A 12,095-nucleotide genomic window follows, 5' to 3' on the forward strand; every position below is an offset into this window, starting at 1 on the left:
AATCTATTTATAGGGCAAAACTGGCCCTTGCCACGTCGTGGCACCTTTTTCCACGTCGTGGGCTTGGTCGTCACTGCATGCGTCATCGCAAGTTGCATCTGGGGGACTACCGGAGGTTTCAGAAGACTGGCCACGTCGTGGCACTGCTTGCCACGTCGTGGTATCTGACAGTTTTGGGGTTTCGCGCCCCGAACTTCAGAAATTCATAACTTTCGCATACGAACTCCGTTTTCGATGTTCTTTATATCGTCGCGAAGGTGAGATTATGCTCTACACCTCTCGTTTAGACTCCATTGGCTAATTTTGAATTTATGTTTAATATATTATAATTATATTACTTATATATTATTTTTAGTAGGCCGGGACAAGAAAACTCCGTTATAAACTCATAACTCCTTTGTCTGACGTCCGTTTTCGTCCGTATTTCCTTCATTGCACTACTATCGATGAGATCTTCAATTCTCAATTAGATTGTTTTGGATAAATATCGCTCTAATGTAAATTCACTATTTATGTCGCGATGTGTCGTGTTGGTTCTGTCGCGGAACTTCGACAGGTCATAACTTCTTCGTTATAACTCGGATTTCGGCGTTCTTTATATGTAAGGAAAACTTGTAACATATACTATAACTTAGTTAATATTAATCCTTCTAAATAATCTTCCATAAAAAAGTCATTTTTGATTCTTATCGTCTCTAAATTGACTAGCCCTGATCTACGGGCGTTACAATCTATACACAAACTCACGCTCTCCCTCCAGGAGACTCTGGTTACAAAATGTGACATAGCATAATATTGCTATTCTATGAAATAGTATCTCACATTTTAGTTATCTTGTTCTTGTTATAGTGTGTAAGTTCCTTCTTATTCTTGTAAATAAATAGTATACTTTGTAATGAATAGTGATAGTATGTATGTATTGACTCATGTATTGTTTCCCTGTTCTATAAATAGTATGCAGTGATCCTCTAAATTATACCTATTATAGTTTACTAGTATGTTTTTTTGAATTGTTACTGATTTGAAGAAAAGACTAAATTGTTCAACATATGCAACCGAGTTAAGTGTGTTCCTTGAAAATGAGGTTTAATATTCAGGCATATATTTAGCAAAGTATAACTATGATTTAACCGACAGTCGGACTAATGATCCTACCCTAATCCCACAACAAAATAAGGAACAGGAGTTATGGTATTTAGCAATAGTCCTAAGTCCGTTAAAGCATACTTATACATAAATATGTACACGAATATGATTTTGATAAAATAAAAATCTAACAATAGTTTAAAAGAGTTTTAAAGAGATTTTAACAACATTTGAGCTTAAGAAATCCTTTTGTTTGTTTGTTTCCACATGTAAATGATTAACACAAATGTGTTGTGTTCTACTAGTATTCCCCCCCCCCTACCCCCTAAAAACATTTAAAAAAGGTAAATTGTAGGGGTATGAACTCACCTTAAGTGAGTGATTCGATGGAGTGTTCGATATAGGATGATTGTTTCCACTAGTTAGCTCCTGGGACAAAACCAAGTCCTAAATAGCAATTCACGCGACATATTGGCATGAAATTAGTGAATAAAGCTTCAAATGTGTTAAGGAAACAACCTAGGATGTATGAATTACTTACAACAGAAGTGTTAGAAGCGAAATCCAGTGACTGCTTGGAGTTCATGGCCGGGCTTCGGTGTTTACAGTCGTAATCGGTTCACGACCACATGAAGATTCAAGTGTTTTCGGCTGTAAACTCAAGTGTGTGATCTTGGTGTTCTCGGTGAAACCAAGGAGATTCAAGGGTTTATGGCTGTAAACCCAGAAACGAAGGGTGTTTGATTGAAGAAAAGAAGAACACTAGATGTTCTTATCAAGATCCGAAGGTGAACCAAATGATCTTCGGATGAAGGTTGATAGAAAACTAGGAGTTTTCGGTTGAAGGTCTTGAGAGAAACAACTTGAGTTTACGGCTAGAAGTGTAGAAGTGATGATTATTTCAGTCAAACATATATATATATATATATATATATATATATATATATATATATATATATATATATATATATATATATATATATATATATGGTAAAGTTTGCAGTCCGAAGGAGTTCATGGCCGCAAACCGAAGGTTTACGATCCGAAGCGACTTCACAGCCAAGAACGAGGTTCTCGGTTGCGAGGTGTTAACGGTTGTGAACGGTTTTCGATTCCTACGAGGCTCCTCAGATTTGAAGTGTTTTAACATGGAAAGGCTATTAATCTAACCTTATGATTACATCAAAGCACAAGTTTGACTTTTATTGGATAAGTTTGACTTTTGTTGACTAAGTTTGACTTTTACAAGATTGAAATTACAGGTTGTCACACTTTGTTTACAACTTTGAGTTTGTTCATGAAATTACATCCAAAATAGCACAATGTATTGTATTTCAAAAATACAACAATTATCCGTAAATCCATAGCTACCAAATCCCGCTTACTGAGTCCTTGAGAATACAAGTCATTTTGAAAAACGTCAACATAGAATGTTGGTAAGTTCATAAGCATATTTGTAAGAAAACTTTGTGTTAGTTTGTAAACTCTAGAAAATCCAATATTTTCTGTAAAAATAGTTTGTGAGTCTTGTTCAAATCATGTATAATTGCATGTGTATTCTTTTTTTACCTTGTTTGAAATTTTATATAGAGAGTGTTCCTAGAAAATCCTATATTTTCTATTATATGAAAGTCGTGGTCTTAAAACCCTAGGACCAGAGTGGTGAAATTAGTTGCAAAATAGACGACACGTAGTTTTGTACTTTATAAAATGAGTAGAGTGTATGTTTTGCATAAATTTTAAAACAATATTGTTATTCTCTATGTGAGTCGTTACAACCATACTAATATGACTAAAGCAGCTGTCTTGACGTTCTTCAGGCGTACGTTTCTAAAGATAATTGTCACTCTAGACTAGATAGTCTAGCTATAGCGAACAGCTCAGGTGTGGGGGTGTCAACCCCGTATAGATCTATACACAATATCCTGCTCTCCCTCCAAGAGACCCTGGTTATACCTATATGGCTTACAAGGTACACTAGGTAGGTACGAGTGAAGGAGTGTCTCACAAGAGTCTTAAATGAATTTACGCAAATGTTGAATCCCATTATTTAACGTTATAAATAATATTACTAGTGTATATTTTCGATCGTAGTTTATGACACACAAATTTTTATGGAAAAGTGAGTTTGTCCCATTTTTCTACTTTTGTCATAAATAGCTCATTTCTACGATTTTTGTCAAAACAGTCCAGTTTTACCATAATTGTCAAAAATAGTCAATTTTTACCATTTTTGTCAAAAATAGTACAGTTTTACCCTATTTGTCAAAAATAGCCCATTTTTACCATTTTTGTCAAAAATAGCCCATTTTTGCCATAATTGTCAAAAGCCAATGTTTAACATTTTTGTCGAAAATAGCCCATTTTTTTCCATAATTGTCAAAAATAGCCCATTTTTACTATTGTTGTCAAAAGTAACCCATTTTTACCGAAATGGTTATAAATGACCCATTTTCAAAAGTGAATGTGGTATAATTTATATATTCCAAAACTTTTCCATTTTGAGTGAAATTTCCATAAATTTTCCATTTTTCAAGTTTTCATGACAAAATTTTGTTTTAACATTTTCTTGGACATATTTTTTTTGTGATCTTTAACCCAAATCAAGAAAATCAAATTTTCACCTAGTAACTTGTTCCCACTTTTGATAAACACTAAGATAAATGTAACCATATCAAGATAACTAAGCTCCAATAACTTGAAACATAACAAAATCTCGAGTTCTTGGAGTGTAAACAAGAAATAAAAATATTTCATCACACATACACACAACTACATGCAAATATAAAAGATCTTCCACAAGACTAAACTTGTATCCTCCCCCAAAAGAAAGATAACTCGAAAATAAGGGGTATGAAGCTCACCTTGGGGCTTTTTTCGGTTTGTAGAGGAAAATGGAGAAGGTTTTCAAACCTAGTTTTCCTTCTTGAGGGAACTTTCTAAGTCAAGGGTTCTAAGGAGCATATACACGAAAACGGTGTGTAAGAAGAAGAATTTTTAATGTAAACTTGGAACAAGACAATGGAGTTTGTCATAAACTTACCAAGGAGCTTAGAAATTGTTCTTTGATGATGAAGAACTCGAAATCTTCTTAGAGAGAACAATGGAGCTTGAGAAGAAATAAGGAGTGTGTTGTGAAATTTGAAATGAATTGTAGAGATCGAAGGAAGGGATCGGCCAATTTAAGAGGGAAAAGAGAGTAGAGATTAGTGCCTAGTTACATGTTAGATAATCTTGCTTCCTAGATGCATGGGATATATTAGCCTTGATATTTTTTGTGCATAAATGAGGTGTCACTTGTATTATCCTCATATTATCTTTTTTTATAAACTGATCAGACTATGGAGGGAAGGAAAATTGGGCTTGGTTTTTCAAGAGTTGTCGAATACTCCTTAGGCCCATTAATGGGTTTTCGGTTTTTATGTGTGACTGAGAATACCTTGGGACCAATAAAGGCTTCAATTTGTGGAGAGAGTGGGTAGTTTTGGGCTTGGTTTTGGCCCAAGGAAGGTTTCGGCCCAATAATAGGTCCAAAAGAAATGGATTAGTCCCAATAAAGATTTTCGGTTTAGTAAGAGGACCCAATAGAGATTTTTGGTCCATTAGGGCCCAAAGAATGGTCTTTGGCCCAATGAGACTCTATGTGAAGGCTTTCGGCCCAAAAGGGCCCATTAGAGGGTTTTCGGCCTAAAATATTTCCTAATAGAGGTACTTGGCCCATTATGTTCTAAAAATAAATTTTCACGGCCCAAAACAATGTTAAATAAACATTTTCAGCCCATTGGGGCCCAAAAGAGAGTTTTCGGTCAAAAAAGACCAATTTGAGAGGTTATCGACCCATTAAGGCCCAATAAGAGAGTCTTGGCCTAGTTAGAGAGTTGGGCCGAGAAAGCTTGGGCTAAGGCCCAAAGTTTAGTGGACTTAGCTTATTGGGTTAAGTTTTTAGGCTACACGAGATGGTTTCGACTTGGATGACAATGTATGAGGTTATGAACTTAATAGCATCGAAGTTTGAATTTCACTAATTGAAATGATGCAAGGTTACATAAAGGAAATTTTCTTGTACATGAATAGGAATCTTAACCCTAATCTGCTAGTTGTGACAAGGATTAAGAACAAAGGACTCGAGATCAAAGCATTCTAGGACAGAGATAATGGTGGTGCGCCAAAGAAGGTAGTTATCTCGATCTAGCTTGATGGTGAGAGTGGGAATTTGGAAGTTGAGGTTGGTGGAAGTGATTTGAACTGCACCAAAAAGTTTTTGGTTGGTGGCAGACTTGGTGGAATCACAAAGCTCACTGGGGGAAAAATTGATGCGTAGGTCAGCGCTTTAATACCATATAGAGACGAGAGAATACAATTGAAAATTGATGTTGTATATTGATTGATGAGAATTACATGTGTGTGTGTATGTATATATATATATATATATATATATATATATATATATATATATATATATATATATATATATATATATATGGGAAAAGTGAATATGTGGCTGTCATGTATGTAATATTAGGTATAGAACCATCAAAATTGACTTCATTTTGATTAAAAAAACACAAGTTTTTTCATTGTTATCTTCTTTCTATTGCTTTTGAGCTCATATTATTTCCGATTCATAATTTATCTCCAACATCTATGTATTTCGAATGTGTTGTTTATAATAAACCTTTAGTAGGCTTCATAACTTTCTTTGACACCTACCATATATATACTTGCATGGCTCTTTTTACTGTGTTATGGGAAGAAGTTTATTGAGTTTTTAATGAGCAATTTCAATCTTTCATTATAGTTTTCTATATTAAATTTGAATATGAATATTTATAGGTAGTTGATAATGTATTTTATACATGGTTTGTGTTGCGAAATTAAATATTTAAAACTCCATCAAAATATGTACAAAGCCTATCATCTAGTCTAATAGAGAATACAAGAAAGATGGTAGCGAAATTTGATCGCATTTTGTTAAAACGATGTAGTTTTTGATGGTTCTATACCTAATATTAGGTACATAACAGCCACATATTCCCTAAGCCCTATATATATATATATATATATATATATATATATATATATATATATATATATATATATATACACACACACACACACACAGAAAGAAAGTAACCTAACGTTTGATAAATGAGCATTAGTACCGCGTGACTATAATACCAAAAGAATGGGACTAGAAAACTAATTCTCTTGACTACATCTTGTTGGCTAAGTTATTAGCCGTTATCACAAACACCAAGCCAAACCCTATAATTTTATGAGAAAAATAAATTCCATTTAACATTACATGTCACCAAAGTAACATTATCTAGAAAGGCACTCGTAGAAGACATTGAATACCCACCAATGGGATCTAAGGACCACATGCGTCTATCTCATTGATCAAAGGCAAGAAAAAATTGTAGTAAGTTGTAGCTCATCTTCACCCCCACCCCCTCAATAGGGATTCTCTACCAAAAAAACAAAACAAAATAAAAAAAACAAAAAATATAAACAAAACAAAAAAAATCTTACGTGTTATTTCATATGCCTCTTACTAGGTATGGTACGAGGTTGTCTCTTACTTGGTCAGATTCAAAATATTTGGTATCACACTTAGAAGCTTTTGACTAGGCCATGACTCTTCTGTTATGTCTTTTACTTGGTTAGATTTAGGGTTGTGTCTGACCAAGTTAGACATTGACTCAAGGAATGCCTATCAAACAACCTTTTTAAGTTCTTAGATCATCGCGCTCACTATAATTTCGCGAAAAGTCATAAGATCTAAGACATTACTTTGGAGTTTCTTAGACACACAAATGATGTTCTTTCAAAGATCATTATGAATAGCATCGACCAATTTTTAATCCATAAAATTGTGATCTCCATATCTTCCTTTAATATCTTGCACTCGTAAAACATTTTTGTCTTAAAAGAACAAGGAGAGATTTAAAGAAAAAAATGCTTCCAATTCCAAGGCCATCATCCTTTTTTGTCTGACATAACTTTTTTCCAACTAACCCATGCTATTTTTACTCTCCTAAGTCGACACCAAGTAAATAGTCTCAAGAACTTTGAACACGACCATGTACTAAATTCTGAAAATAGCCTTTAATAAGGTAAATGTACCTATAATTCATAGTGTTTTGGCCTTCTTTTATGAATAGAAGGCCAAAAAATGTAAGTGTTATGATACAACCACAGTCTTTCATATCAGTGTTGTGATCCAACCACAGTCTTTCATATCAGTGTTGTGATATAACCACAATATTCCATGTCAGTGTTATGATCTAAGCACAGTCTTTCATACGAATGTTAAAGTCATATGTAGCAAGAGATCAGATAGACAATCGAACAGATGACCTAACTGAGAGTGAACAATCAGACAAGAACATCACAATAATGTATTAGACCAAGAATTCTCAGGTTATCCAACTTAAACTATATAGAACCTAATCCATCAATATCACATAATCATGTAACGTAAATACATAGCCAATACTTTCATGTCCATATTCTTAGAAACTAGCTTTCCCTCATTCCTTGCTATTGACCAGTTCTCTATTAAGTCATTCGTTGGTCAGTCAAACATAATCCTGCTAATTGGTCTACCCTGGTTACCCGAACCAAACATAACCCCTAACAGTACCATACGATCAACAGGCAAGACCCTACTAGTCTAACAAAAATGACACTAGGTATCCCATATCTCATATATATACAAAGGATTTATCTCAGCCACTAACATACTTGTGCTATAAAATAAACCCTATCCTAGCATGTAAAGAACATACAATGAGATACGTGTCATAGTGTGAAACTCACCTGAACTGCAAAACCGGAGAAACACAGCCGCACTCAAACTCCTTGTACTGCGAGTCGACTAACCACCAAAAGAGATAAATCCTCAATTAACAATCCAAGTCCTCCAAATTTGACCCAAAGTTAAATTGGACAAAAGTCAACATTCAAAGGTCTACAAAGTCAATGGTCAACTTAGCCAAAGTCAACTTCACATTGTGACAACCCGTGTGCACATCATGAGATACCAAGGACAAAACAATCACGATTTTGAGCACTACCACGTCATTACAAACCCCTTGTCACGTTGTGACTTCTGGCAGAAAGCCAAAATCTTCATTAAATTCTTAATTCCTTCAGATCAAGGCGCATGACTTCAGATCTAATGGATAAATCTTCATTAGTTCCTTTAACCGAATTAATGGATAAATTTGTCAACTTTATCCATTAGGAATCCATCCTAAAGCTAGATATATAACCATATGAGAGTCACAACAAGCTCTGGAGTTCCTCAAACTCCAACAACATTCATTAAAGGGACCAAAACATCTAAATGAGCTCAAAGTTAAAACAAGAAGAACAAGGATGAAGATGTGAACTTTATACCTTCAACAACTAGAAAATCTAAAGGAAACGAGGGATCCAAGCTAACACCTTGCTTCCTTGCACTAGAATGTACTTCCTCTTTCTTCAAATCTCACTAAAAGCCAAGAACAAGGCCTCCATTTGATCAAGCTAGCTGACAAACATGAAATGAGGCTAGTGTTTCGTGGAGAGAGGTTGGAGGCTGGGAAGGATACCCTAGGTCATGAGTTAATGGCTTTAAATGTGGAATAAACCCTAAAAAATCATGGGCTTGGGCTGCAGCTGTTTTCATGTCGTGACACTCTATTTGTCACGCCGTGACAACCATCCCGAACACATGATCTTTATTTTCCATGTCACGTCGTGAAATCCTTCATTTCACATCATGGAATATGGTTTTCCTCAAAAAATCATGCCTTCGACTCTTTTATACAATCCTCTAATCCAATCTGGGAAACGGGTGTTACATCGGCGCATACCTATAGAGGCGCGACATGCTTGGTTAAAAATATTTTGTAAATAAAAGCTCAACCCTCATACCTCCGAAACTCTTTCTCTAGAAATTTCACTTCTTTGGTCCATGTTTTCCCTAGATATTAGAAATTTTAGCGGAGCTCTGGGCTTCTGAGATTCCAAAATATTAAAGTGTTTGGGTCGGAGTTCTACCAATACAATTTCCGATTTTTCCCTAGGAAATATTGTAAGTTAAGTTGCACTTTTTGTTCTTTAAGTGTAACTTATCCATAGCCGTTATTATAAATCTATAAATAAGATTTATCCGTAATTCCAATCATAATACTAATTGATCTACTTAAGGGGGTAATGTCTAGGCAAGATTTAGTGAGGTGTTTAAAGTGAGATTTCCAAAAAGTATACTCTATATATCAAACGAACCCTACCTCTGATATGATATTACCTGGTTATTTGTAACGCCCGGATCCTGGTATGTTTTTTAAATCAAATTATTCATTTTTGCAAAGGGACTCAATGAGTAGGGTTGCCAGAGTGAAACCCTAATTTTCAGGGTTTTGCACCTTATTTAAACACCTTAACCTCCAAAGGTTGGCCTTACTTGCAGCCTCCATCACCCCAAACCCTAGCCATGAAACCCTAATCCACCTTTGAGTGTTTTTGAGCCATGTTGTGTGTTCTTGGTGATTTTGAAGCTTGAGAAGGAAGGAGAAGCTTGAGGATTCAAGAGGTAGCCAGTAGATTCCGAAGTTGAGTTGCATTTCTGACTCATTTGAGGTATAAAGTTGATACCTTGGCTTTCCATTGCTTAGATCGTCATTTAGGGTTGTATTTCGTTACTTTTGGGCCATATTGAAGTCACTTTCGGGATTTTAGTGTATCATGAAGTTATGAATTCAGATCTAGGCACTCATGAGCTTATGTGGCTTAAAGTTGCAAGCTTTATCAACCCTTGGCCCTTCCTTATGCCCTAGACTTCTTATATAGCTTAGTTTTGGTGTTTATTGCTTCATGACACCATGCATGAACGTAAAGCTAGCAACTTTACATGGTAACTTAGTCCTAGGGGACCAGATCTATGGTTTGGAAGCATTAAACTCGATTGGAAGTGACTAAATGGATTTCGAGTAAGGGAGACTCGATAAGTTGTTCATATAACTCAGCGAGTTGGGTCGTGGTTCCCCAACCTTTTCTGTTACTAAGCAAACTTGTTGATTCTAGGAGATGACTCAGCGAGTTGGCCATGGTTTTTGGGCTTTGAAGATTGAGGAACTCGATGAGTACATGAAGGAACTCGGCAAGTTGTGAGCGAAATATCCCGGCTCTGTTATGAGGAGGAACTCGACGAGTTAGATCGAGATTTCGAAGGTTTTATGGATCATGGAACTCGACGAGTTGATGGACCAACTCGACGAATTGAGTCGACCAGGATGTTGACTTTGACTTTGACCATTGACCAGAGTTGACCCTTAAAGGGGTTATGAGTATGAAAGTGTAATTAAAGGAGATTTTTATGTGTAGGAATTTGATAGTAGTTGATCCCAGAGCCGAGGACGGTTCAACTACTACACAACATTTAAGGTGAGTTACCTTCCAGTAGAAGTGGGTCGAAGGCACCAATGTCGGCCCACTAGTAGTTGTTATAGTTGAGATTATTGTCTTTGTGATAATTGTCTGGTATGCCACTATCTGTTATGCTTTATATGCTAGTATGATATAATATTATCTGTTAGTGGTAGGAGGGGTAGGTTAGACCCCGTAGCCGGTTAAGATAAACCGGAGGGTAGGTCGAACACCCAGATATGTCTGACAGTATGTTATACTATGTTATTATGTGGTAATGGTAGGTGTGAAATAGTCCCCGTAACCAGTTGAAATAAACCGTAGGGTAGGTCGAGCACCCAGATATGCTTGGCAGGGGTAGGTCGGGCACCCCGGTATGCCTGACAAGGGTAGGTTGAGCACCCAGATATGCTCAGCAGGGTAGGCTAGACATCCAAATATCCCTGGCAGTATGTTTATTTTATGGTATGTGGCATGATGGGGGAACTCACTAAGCTTTGTGCTTACAGTTTTTAGTTTTTGTTTCAGGTCCTTCTTCTTCGAAGGGAAACGAGCCGACACGATAGTAGCGCATCGCACACATGATTTTCCGCACATGAGATTCTTGGGATTTGTACTCTGACATTATTTTCCTATGATATGTTTTTGAGATGGTTGACTTATAATTTTCATGATATGAGATAACATTGATGGCATTTTTAGTAGTCTGTTTTATGAATCTTTAAATTAAAAATGAAATTTTTGGTCTTGAAATTTGGGATGCTACATTATTCTTTACTTAATAGATCTTGATGTAGACATTGGGATTATTGAGGAATATAGATTATCATTATTCACAAAGAATATAATACTAAGACTTAGTGATAATCATACCTATGCCACATCAAAGGAAAAGCTAAGGTGTTAAGTGAAGCTCTGCCTAAATCATCAATCATCTACTTTAATAAGTGAATGCATAGTCACTTTCATATTACATATAAATATAAAGTATTTAGATGTTTAAGTGCTATATGTGCCTATTATCTCTGTTCTTGATATATGTGATAGATGCAATAATATGATATTATTTTACTTTAATATGTATTTTATCATAATTAAATCATATTGGGTAGTGAAGGGATATGGGAAAATATAATAATTGTGAAGAGTCAATGGGAAAGTATAATAATAGTGAAGGATTATGGAAAAATATAATAATAGTGAAGGTTCATTGGGAAATTAGAATAATAGTGAAGGTTTATGGGAAAAAATAGTAATGGTGTGAGGCCATGCATTGGGAACTGTCTTTTATGGGAGTATAAATGACAACTACTGACTATTCTAAACAGTCTGGTGGAACACTAGCACGCTCACCACAAGTAGGTGTTATTGATCATGCTTTTTAGGGAAAATGAAAGAATGTTCATGAATGCACTCAATCCTCATTAACATATATTGCTACGGAATCCTCAAAGCATTAATGTCTACTCATTACTTAGAATGATGATTATGGGTAGATTCATTAAGATCATCATTTTAGGATCAATGAGTGAGAATAACGGGAATGGATAATTGGGGTATTTGTTGGATGAAAAAATTATAAAAGATTATTA

The sequence above is a fragment of the Lactuca sativa genome, chromosome 3, assembly GCF_002870075.4.
Source record: "Lactuca sativa cultivar Salinas chromosome 3, Lsat_Salinas_v11, whole genome shotgun sequence".
Lineage (NCBI taxonomy): Eukaryota > Viridiplantae > Streptophyta > Magnoliopsida > Asterales > Asteraceae > Lactuca > Lactuca sativa.